This window comes from Vulpes lagopus, chromosome 5 (assembly GCF_018345385.1).
Source record: "Vulpes lagopus strain Blue_001 chromosome 5, ASM1834538v1, whole genome shotgun sequence".
In the NCBI taxonomy this organism is placed as follows: domain Eukaryota; kingdom Metazoa; phylum Chordata; class Mammalia; order Carnivora; family Canidae; genus Vulpes; species Vulpes lagopus.
The window spans coordinates 19,651,567-19,660,601 of NC_054828.1; the positions used below are offsets into that span (position 1 = coordinate 19,651,567).

General features: G+C 38.1%; 1 pseudogene; it reads right to left on the reverse strand.

Annotated features, from left to right (window-relative positions):
• Positions 1-2,123: 2,123 nt before the first annotated feature.
• Positions 2,124-3,824, reverse strand: LOC121491953 (annotated as a pseudogene).
• Positions 3,825-9,035: the final 5,211 nt, after the last annotated feature.

A 9,035-nucleotide genomic window follows, 5' to 3' on the forward strand; every position in this document is an offset into this window, starting at 1 on the left:
CTCCTGGCTTCCTCTACATCAGGATATAGCACAAATGGGAGTCGTCAACTCATTAGAGATAGCCACTTTAATAGTGACCTCATCAATCCAGTCTGTTTCCACATTAGAGATGCCATGAGAATTTCTGCTTCAGAGACTTCATCTTTATAGTTTTGCCACTGTGCATACACCCAGGTGAGAAGAGGTTTCTAAGCTAGTGAGACAGAACTAGAGAAGTTGACATGTTATTATAGAATAAATAGGAAAAGCTCGGGGCACTTTACTAAGGATCTGAAAGTAGATTAGATTTATAACCTGCCTACAGTTATTTAAAAATACACACACAGCTCTTACAGATCGATATTCTTGAAAATGCAAACTGGTTAGTGTTTTCTCTTCTAAATAAAGGAGGCTAGATTGATGGAGAGCCCATTACTTCCAAATTTAATCACTTCCAGGCAATTAAAGCAATTTTGTGTTTTCTACTTTAGTGTTCCCCTGGAACGACAGCATCTGGACAACTTTAATTACCGTTTCAATTCAGTAGAAGGCACAGAAATGGCAAGTTTGGTGATCTAACGGCTCTTTTCCTTATTGGTTTCTTTGTTTTTTTTTTTTTTTTTTTGTTGTTGTTTTTGGATTTCTTGACTGTGGGGTTTTATTTTCTGTTAGTGCCAGGGGAAGTGACCACACATTTGAGGCTGCTTGTCCTCCCAGGGAGGACCCTGAGGGAAGGACACCCAAGAGGAAGCTGAGATGAGGGCATTGAAATATTTAATGGACACAGTGTTGCTGATGGACTCTCTCTGATGTAATTCTTGATGTCACTTTAGCTATCTCTTTCAGTCCTCTGCTCATATTCTGTCAGAACTAACAGTCTGAAAAGTAGTCCCTGGAATGCAACCGGAATGTTGTAGAGACTGAATGCCTGATGCTGGCCATTAAGTGACTAGGTCACTGCAATTCGCGATCACTCACTGGGTGCTGCTCTTCACCAGCTCCTAAGGTTGGGTGAGCCCGACCGCAGTCCATTATATACTGGAAATGGTATATCATGGAGCCTGTCTAGGCAGGGCCAGGGGTACAAGTAGTTTGTGTGATAGGAGCTCAGATCTTCTCATCACTGCTTCTATTCTACTAATGTGACTCTTGGAGACAAGACATGCCTGACCATTCTACCCCAAGAACATTCTGTTTAACCTAATTGACTTATAAGCCTGCTTTGCAGAAAGTTAACCTACTGCCACAAGACTGAGTAAGACTGTGAAAAACGGGGAAGGAGTCTTGCAGCTGCACAGAAAGGACCGAGAATGAATAAAAGGAACCTCCATGACAACACACGCGAGATGTCCCCTGACTCCACCATCTTCTCTACTTATGCCATAAGTGCCTAGAGGTCATTGGGTGGCACCTGAGCAGAAGTAGTGAGGTCTTTTTCCTTACCTCACCTTTCCAAATGTCCAATCACCTCCATCCACCTTCCAGATGCCCACTCCCTTGTAAAATCCCGTAAGTGCTCAGGTCCCCCTATCCTGGGGGAGACGGATTTTAGAAATTTACTCCCTGCTCCTTGCTTGGTGCCCAGCAATAAAACTCTTTCTCTGCTGCAAGAACTGCTGTCATTGTTTGGCTTACCATGCATTGAGCAGGACCCTTGTCCAGTAATAAACACTTCTTTAGCTAACAGCTGTGATTCCATAGAAGATCCCTATAATTAGATGATAAAGCATTTAAAATTTCATGCTTGATTCACAAATAAATCAATTTGGTATATTGATGGGAGCAGAAATGGATTGCTGCCACATTGTACCCCCACTAGCTTAGCTTTAAGAGACTGTGGATAGGATACATTCTTCCATTGAGCAAAGGCGGGAGCAGTAAACCTGGTCATAAACTTGCTGTGGAGAGAACGATGGCCTGAGGTAAGGACTCCCAGGTAATGGCTGAGGACTTGTTGGTCAAGTAACTGGAAAAAAAGCAATATATATATATATATATATATATTTTTTATTGCAGTCACATTTTAATCCATTTCACATCTAAGACCAGGCTCTCAAGTAACCCCTTCTGCAGCTATCTCACTGTATATACCCATCCTCATTCAGTCCATCCCCAAACAAATTCTGACAATGACACATGAGCTGCACATAGCTGGCTGGCCTACCAGGTCCTTTATGCAGTTGAATTTATAAGGGGACACCAAGGTAAGACAAGTAAAGTTCCAATTTGAGGGCCTCTGTCTCCCTCCCATGAATCCTGATCCACTGGCTGCCAAAGCCAGAAGGGGTTTGGGATAGGGTGCTTGGTCACGGGAAAAGCTGCTATGGTTGGCCCAGCAGATGGGCAGAAGGGAAGGTTTCACTTCTTCACAATCTGAATAACATCCTCGTCCTCCAACGTATGGTCTTTACCCACTTTTTGAGGATTATGTTTCACAGACAGACCCCAGACCAAAGCGTATTTGAATTCTTTGATAAGATTTTTATGAATCTTCATGCAGAAATCCTCCACTGTAGTCCTGGAATAAGTGATCTCCACCACTGGAGATGTGTAATCAGGCAACTGGCCTTTGGGTTTGGTGCAAATCCTCACTAGTTTCAGATAGTCCCAGATCTTTTCCAATAGGTCATCAAAATTCCAGCGGTGATGGGCAGAAATGGGTACACAGTGAGGCACCTTATAGATGATATCCAATTCCTCAATGGAGATCTGATCAATCTTATTCAACACATAGATACAAGGGATATAAACTCTGTTTCCTTCCACCACATCAATGAGGTCGTCTGCTCACTACGCAGCGTCACAAGAGCATTGTGAATTTTGTATTCAGCCAGAATGCTCTTCACAGTCTCAGCATCCAGCTCACTCTGAGGGCAAGTGGCCGTGAGATTAATGCCTCCTTTATCCTTCTTCTTAAAGCCAATGTTGGGGGTTTGCTGTTCAAACAAATGCCAAAGTCTTCCAGCTCATTTTCAATTATCTTTTTATGTCCCAAGGGTTTCAGGACATCCAGAACAATCAGGATCAAGTTACATGTTCAGGCTACTGCAATGACTTGACGGCCTCTACCTTTCCCATCCTTGGCACCCTCAATGATACCTGGAAGATCCAGGAGCTTCTCCTGGCCCATCACCACCACCACCTTTTGGGGTAATGAGTTCTCTACGAAGTTAGCAAGGCAAGCCTTAAGCAGCCCTAGGTGGTGTGCTGTGGCCTTGTTCTTTTGAGTCCAAGCCATCTCGGCTTCGATCTCCATGATCTTCGCTAAGGTGCTGCTCATGATGGCGAGTCCCTGGGAGGTTGCTGGGGAGCGTAGCGGCCTCCGCACAGATGATCACCCCCTCAAAAAGCAATATTGGAAGATGGGAGATAAAGTTAGGAAGAGGCATGTGAATGAATCTATGGGAATGGGCAAACAGTATGCAAATATCTGTGTCTCATATCAGTACCTGCTAGAAAGCATCTACCTCAGAGGGAACACTAAATCAAGTAAGTGGATGACTTGTCCCCACCAGCCTCCATAACTGAGCACTCTCTGCTTGCCCAGTGGAACTATGCATTCATCTCTATCATGCATCTCTATTGTAGGGGAAGAGATATCTACCATTGAATTTATGAACCGTTAGCAACAGAGGTAAAAAGAGGTAAAAATGGACCTCCACATGGTCCTATCCTGCATATATTTAAAGGAGATCAACCAGACACTTGAGAACAAGTCAATTTCCATTTTAGGGAAAGTGGTTATTTGTCTATAATGAGATTGATATGTGTGCTAGGTCTGGGTTTACCTCCCTTTCCCCAGTGCCTCAGTGTATGCTATTTGTAGCTTCATAGTGTTTTTGACTTAACTAACATGGTATCCCCCAGGGCCATGGATACATGATTATGGGATCCATTATTTGTACCATTTACTCCATTATCCAGAGCTGCTGGCCTGATAGAGCATCAGAATTGCCTCTGTAAGGTACAGCCTTGGTGTCACTTTATTTTTTTTTAAAGATTTATTTATTTATGATAGACAGAGAGAGAGAGAGAGAGAGAGAGAGAATGAGAGAGGGAGAGAGAGAGGCAGAGACACAGGAGGAGGGAGAAGCAGGCTCCATGCTGGGATCACGATGCGGGACTTGGTCCCGGGACTCCAGGATCGTGCCCTGGGCCAAAGGCAGGCGCTAAACCACTGAGCCACCCAGGGATCCCCTTGGTGTCACTTTAGAGATGATACTATGAGGACTTGGATTCTGTTCTTTATACATGCTGTCCTCTTTGAATCAATAACTTTTATACAATATTGTGTCCCTAATAGAGTACCTGGATTCAGGACCCACGGAATGGAATTAGTTCTCACCATTTTATCTCAAAATTTCCTATGGAGCACCTATGCTTCCTGTTCCTATAGCTTTGATTTATTGTATCAGAGACCTTCGTTTCAGGTGTGAGTAGGGGGTGCTTCTAACCAAAAAAAGACAGTGGAGATTACATTAAACCTAAAATTGTGGCTGGTCATTTTGCAATTCTTATGCCAGTAGGCAATGAAAAAGTTATATTGGCAGAGGTAATGAACTTTTATTATCATGAGCAGGAAGTTGCTGCTACTTAACGTGGGTGGGCAGGAATATGAAGAAACAGAGGTAACTCACTGAAGCACTTCTTGGTGCTTGTATTTCCAGTGAAAACTATGAATGGGCAATTGCCCCAATCATAGCCTAATAAGAATACGGTAAGATGGATGGTTAAAAAGGGAAATAATGAATATAATTTCTGTATCAGTGCTCCTGTTAGTTAGATGTTCTTTGATCTGTCTCTGGACACCTTGACCACACCTAGTATCGCCCTGTCTCATCCAGAGAGTTCTCTACTTGACTGGAAATATCCTTAGCCTTTCACAGGAACAACCTGCCAGTATAAGCGCTGTATAAACCTTTATCTATCCTTTCCCCACCTTTGCTAAACTCCTAAATCAAAATCTTTTTCAATGAAGTGTCTGCTTTTGGGAAACCTCCTGTGTCGTGGGGCTCCTCCTTGATGGATTCTCTGAGTCTCACTCCTGGGTTATATGAGAGTTACTATGTTTGAGAATATGATTCTCTAGATCCATAGACATTTTTATACTGCAGCAAATCTTATTTCCTTTATGCTTCTAACTTGAGTCTTTGCAAAACACGATCATTCATTATTTCTTCAAATGCAGTAATGAAAACCTTAAAGTATCATCACTGGTGTCTTTCTGACCTCCCAAAAATGACTGTACTTCAATTCACAGCTCTCTGAATACTGCTGGGATATTGCTTACATTTCCTTTCTCACTAAATTTGAGCCACTTTACTCTAGAAAGCTGTTTTAAGTAGCAATAAAGCAAAATGAGGTGAAAATACATAAAACTTACTTGATTTGCCTTTTCTCAGATTGTGAGCTGTGTAATGAGGGACTATAAAAGTCATTTGATAAAGTGGTATCCAATTAGACATATGGAATTATCAGGCACGGAGATTTATAAGCCTGAAAAGTGTGCTAAATGAGAGTTAACTGAACAATGGAACTCTCTCAGCAATATTGTGCAGTTTTCAAAGTAGAAGTTTTTAGATACTTTTCATTAGGTATTTTTCTAGACTCAATTAAGATGAAATTTTCAAATTCTGTTTTTTTTTATCATTTGCTGCTAAAATGATATACCATAATTAGTGTCTGATTATTAATCTTGTATTCTGTGTCTTCCTATTTGTGTTAGTTCTTTCCAGTGGTTTATTGATTTCCAAAGATTTTCTATATAAACGAACATGTAATTCACAAATAGATATAGTACTGTATTCCCAATTTATGTGCTTTTTCTTTTTTTTTGACCTTGTAGTACTGGGTTAGATTAGTACAATGTTAAATACAAATGGAGACAGTGGTCATCTCAAACTTGTTCCCAGTTGTATGGTGCAAATGTTCAATATGTCAGTGTCACAGGGCTAAAGGATTTTTTTTTTTTTTTTTTGTAGATGGTCTTTAGCAGATTAGGTTCTCCTCCTTTCTTAGTTTCTTGAAGAGAGGAAGATTTGTATTTCCATGTGAATGAATGATTGAATTTAGTCAGCATTTTATCTGTATGTATTTAAATTATCATATTTTCCTCCTTTGTTCTATCAATATGCTAAATTTATTGACTAACATTCTATAATTCAACCTAGCATTCCGAGTATAAATCTCTCTTGGTCATGATATTTTATCCTTTTTATATATTTATGGATTTATTTTGCTAATGTTTTGTTGAGAATTTTTATGATAGTTTTATTGGTCACTAGTTTGTCTACTTAATTTAAATTGCAAAGTTTGTTGGAATTTTAATAATTCAATTTTTAATAATTTTTTACTATTTTTTCTTCTTTTTCCTTTTTTAAAATTTAATTTTTCCTATTCTTTTACAGCCTTTAGGAACTACAGTGATCAATTCTTCTCCATTCCTAATATTGGCAATTTGCATTTTCTCTGTCTTATTTTCTTGATTAATCATCTACCAGTTGTCAATTTTGTTAAACGTCTCAAAAAATGAGATAATGATTTTTTTAACTTTAGCTCTTATTTTTATTATTCACTTTCTTCTAAAGGTACCTGAGAACCTGGGTTTTAAAAATATTTTTCCTTCTTTCATTTAGAGTGAATACTTTTTATTGAGCTATCTTCATTATTGATTTTTTCCTCTGTCATCCTTCCCTTAAACAATTTAGTGAATTTTTTTTTTCACTACTGTAATTTTATGTTCTAAAACTTTGGCCCTTTAAAATTATTTTTACTTTCCTGATGAGATTTTTTTAAATAGTTTCACTCAATATATATAAAATATAAAAATATACATAGCTATATGCACATATTATATGGTGTATATGTGTTATGTACATATACATAGAATACAATATATGTGTGTTATACACATACAAAAGACAACTGATACCAACTCCTACGTCAGTCAGATGTAATTATCAGAGAGAAACTTTAAAGCAGCTATTATAACTATGCTCATTGAGGTAAAAAGATATGCATACCAAGCTAGTTATAACTGCTTGTCTTTTCTTATAAAGTTATTTCATAATTTTCCATTAGAAATTATATCCACTGCATGCCATAGACTTCCAGATTGTGTTTTTGACGTTATAAATTTGTGTTGTGGAAAATCTGGATTTTCTCCCAGCTTTGAGGAATACCCCTGTTTTGCCTTCGCAGGGAACACAACCAGATTCACTTGCATCCTTCCATAGTTGGGGTGGCAGCAGCTCAGATCTCAGCTCAATTCTGCCTCCCTTGGCTGCAAATCACTTTTGCTTGTCCTCACACAGGCATGGTCTAGGAATCTTGGAGTTTTGAGCTCAATTCAAAGCATATTTAGGTTGGCATATAATTTTTCAAAACATTTTTTATAATTGTATATCTGTGTTGTTTATAATCTCTTATCTTTCATTCATGATTTTATTTATTTGGCCCCTTTCTCTTTTTTTTTTAATAAATACGGCTAGGAGTTTATTAATTGTATTAATTCTTTCAAAGAACCAGCTCTCAATTTTCATTGATCTGTTCTACTGCTTTGTTGTTGTTGTTTCTGTATCACTTATTTCTTCTCTAATCTTTATTATTTCCCCTCTTCTGCTGGCTTTAGGCTTTATTTGCTGTTCCTTTCCTAGCAACTTTAGGTTTAAATTTAGGTTGTATATTTGAGACTTTTCTTGTTTCTTGAGGTAGGGCTATATTGCAATATACTTCCCTTGTAGGACCACCTTTGCTGCATCCCAAAGGGTTTGGACTGTCATGTTTTCATTTTCATTTGTTTTCATGTACTTTTTTATTTCACCTTTAATTTCCTGTTAACTCATTCATTCTTTAGTCCAAAAACTCCATGTATTTGTGATCTACCTTTTTTTTTCTTTTTGTGGTTGACTTCAAGTTTCATAGCATTGTGGTCTGAAAATATGCATGGTAGGATTTTAGTCTTTGTACTTGTTTAGGGCTGATTTGTGACTCAATATGTGATCTATTCTGGAGAATGTTCTGTGTGGTCTCCAAAAGAATTTGGATTCTGCTGTTTTAAAGATGAAATGTTCTGAATATATCAAGTCCATCCAGTCCAGTGTGTCATTCAAAGTCATTTTGTCCTTGTTGATTTTCTGCTTAGATGATCTATTCATTGCTGAACTGGGGTGTTAAAATCCCCTACTATTATTGTATTATTATCAATGAGTTTCCTTATGTTTTTTATTAATTGAATTATATATTTGGGTACTCTCAAGTTGGGGGCATAACTATTTACAATTATTAGATCTTCTTGAGGGACAGACCCCTTAATTATGATATAATGCTCTTCTTCATCTCTTGATACAGTTTTTGTTTAGAAATCTAGTTTGTCTGGTATCTGTATGGCTACTTTGGTTTTCTTTTAATGTCCATTAACATGATAGATAGTTCTCCATCCCCTCACTTTCCATCTGTGGGTGTCTTTAGTCCAAAATAAGTCTCTCATCAGCAGCATATAGATGAATACATCTTGCTACTCACTTCTGACCTGTTAAGTTTCTGGGGACAGATCTGCTGTGAACCTGATCTTTCTTCCCTTGTAGGTCAAGGAATTTTTTTTCCCTTTCTGCTTTTGGGAGATTTCCTTGTTTGTGTATTTTGTGAATTTGACTATGATGTCTTGGTGATGGCCAGCTTTTGTTGAATTTAATGGGCATTCTCTGTGCTTCTTGGATTTTGATGTTTGTTTTTTCCCCAGATTAGGGATGTTTTCAGCTATAATTTACTTAAACATGATTCTTTTTCTTTTTCTTCTACTTCTGGGACTCCTATGATATGAATGTTATTATGGTTTAAGGAGTTGCTAATTTCCCCAAGTCTACATTTATAGACTTTCTTTCTCTCTTCTTTTCAGCTTATTTTCCATAATGGTATAATCTATACCACTGATTTGTTCTGAGTCATTCCTCTTCATTATATTGCATGCATTTGGTTTTACAACTTGGTTGTGGCAAAGTTTTATTTTGGACTAATTTTTAGTTCTTTTATCTCTGCAGTAATGGATTCTCTAGTGT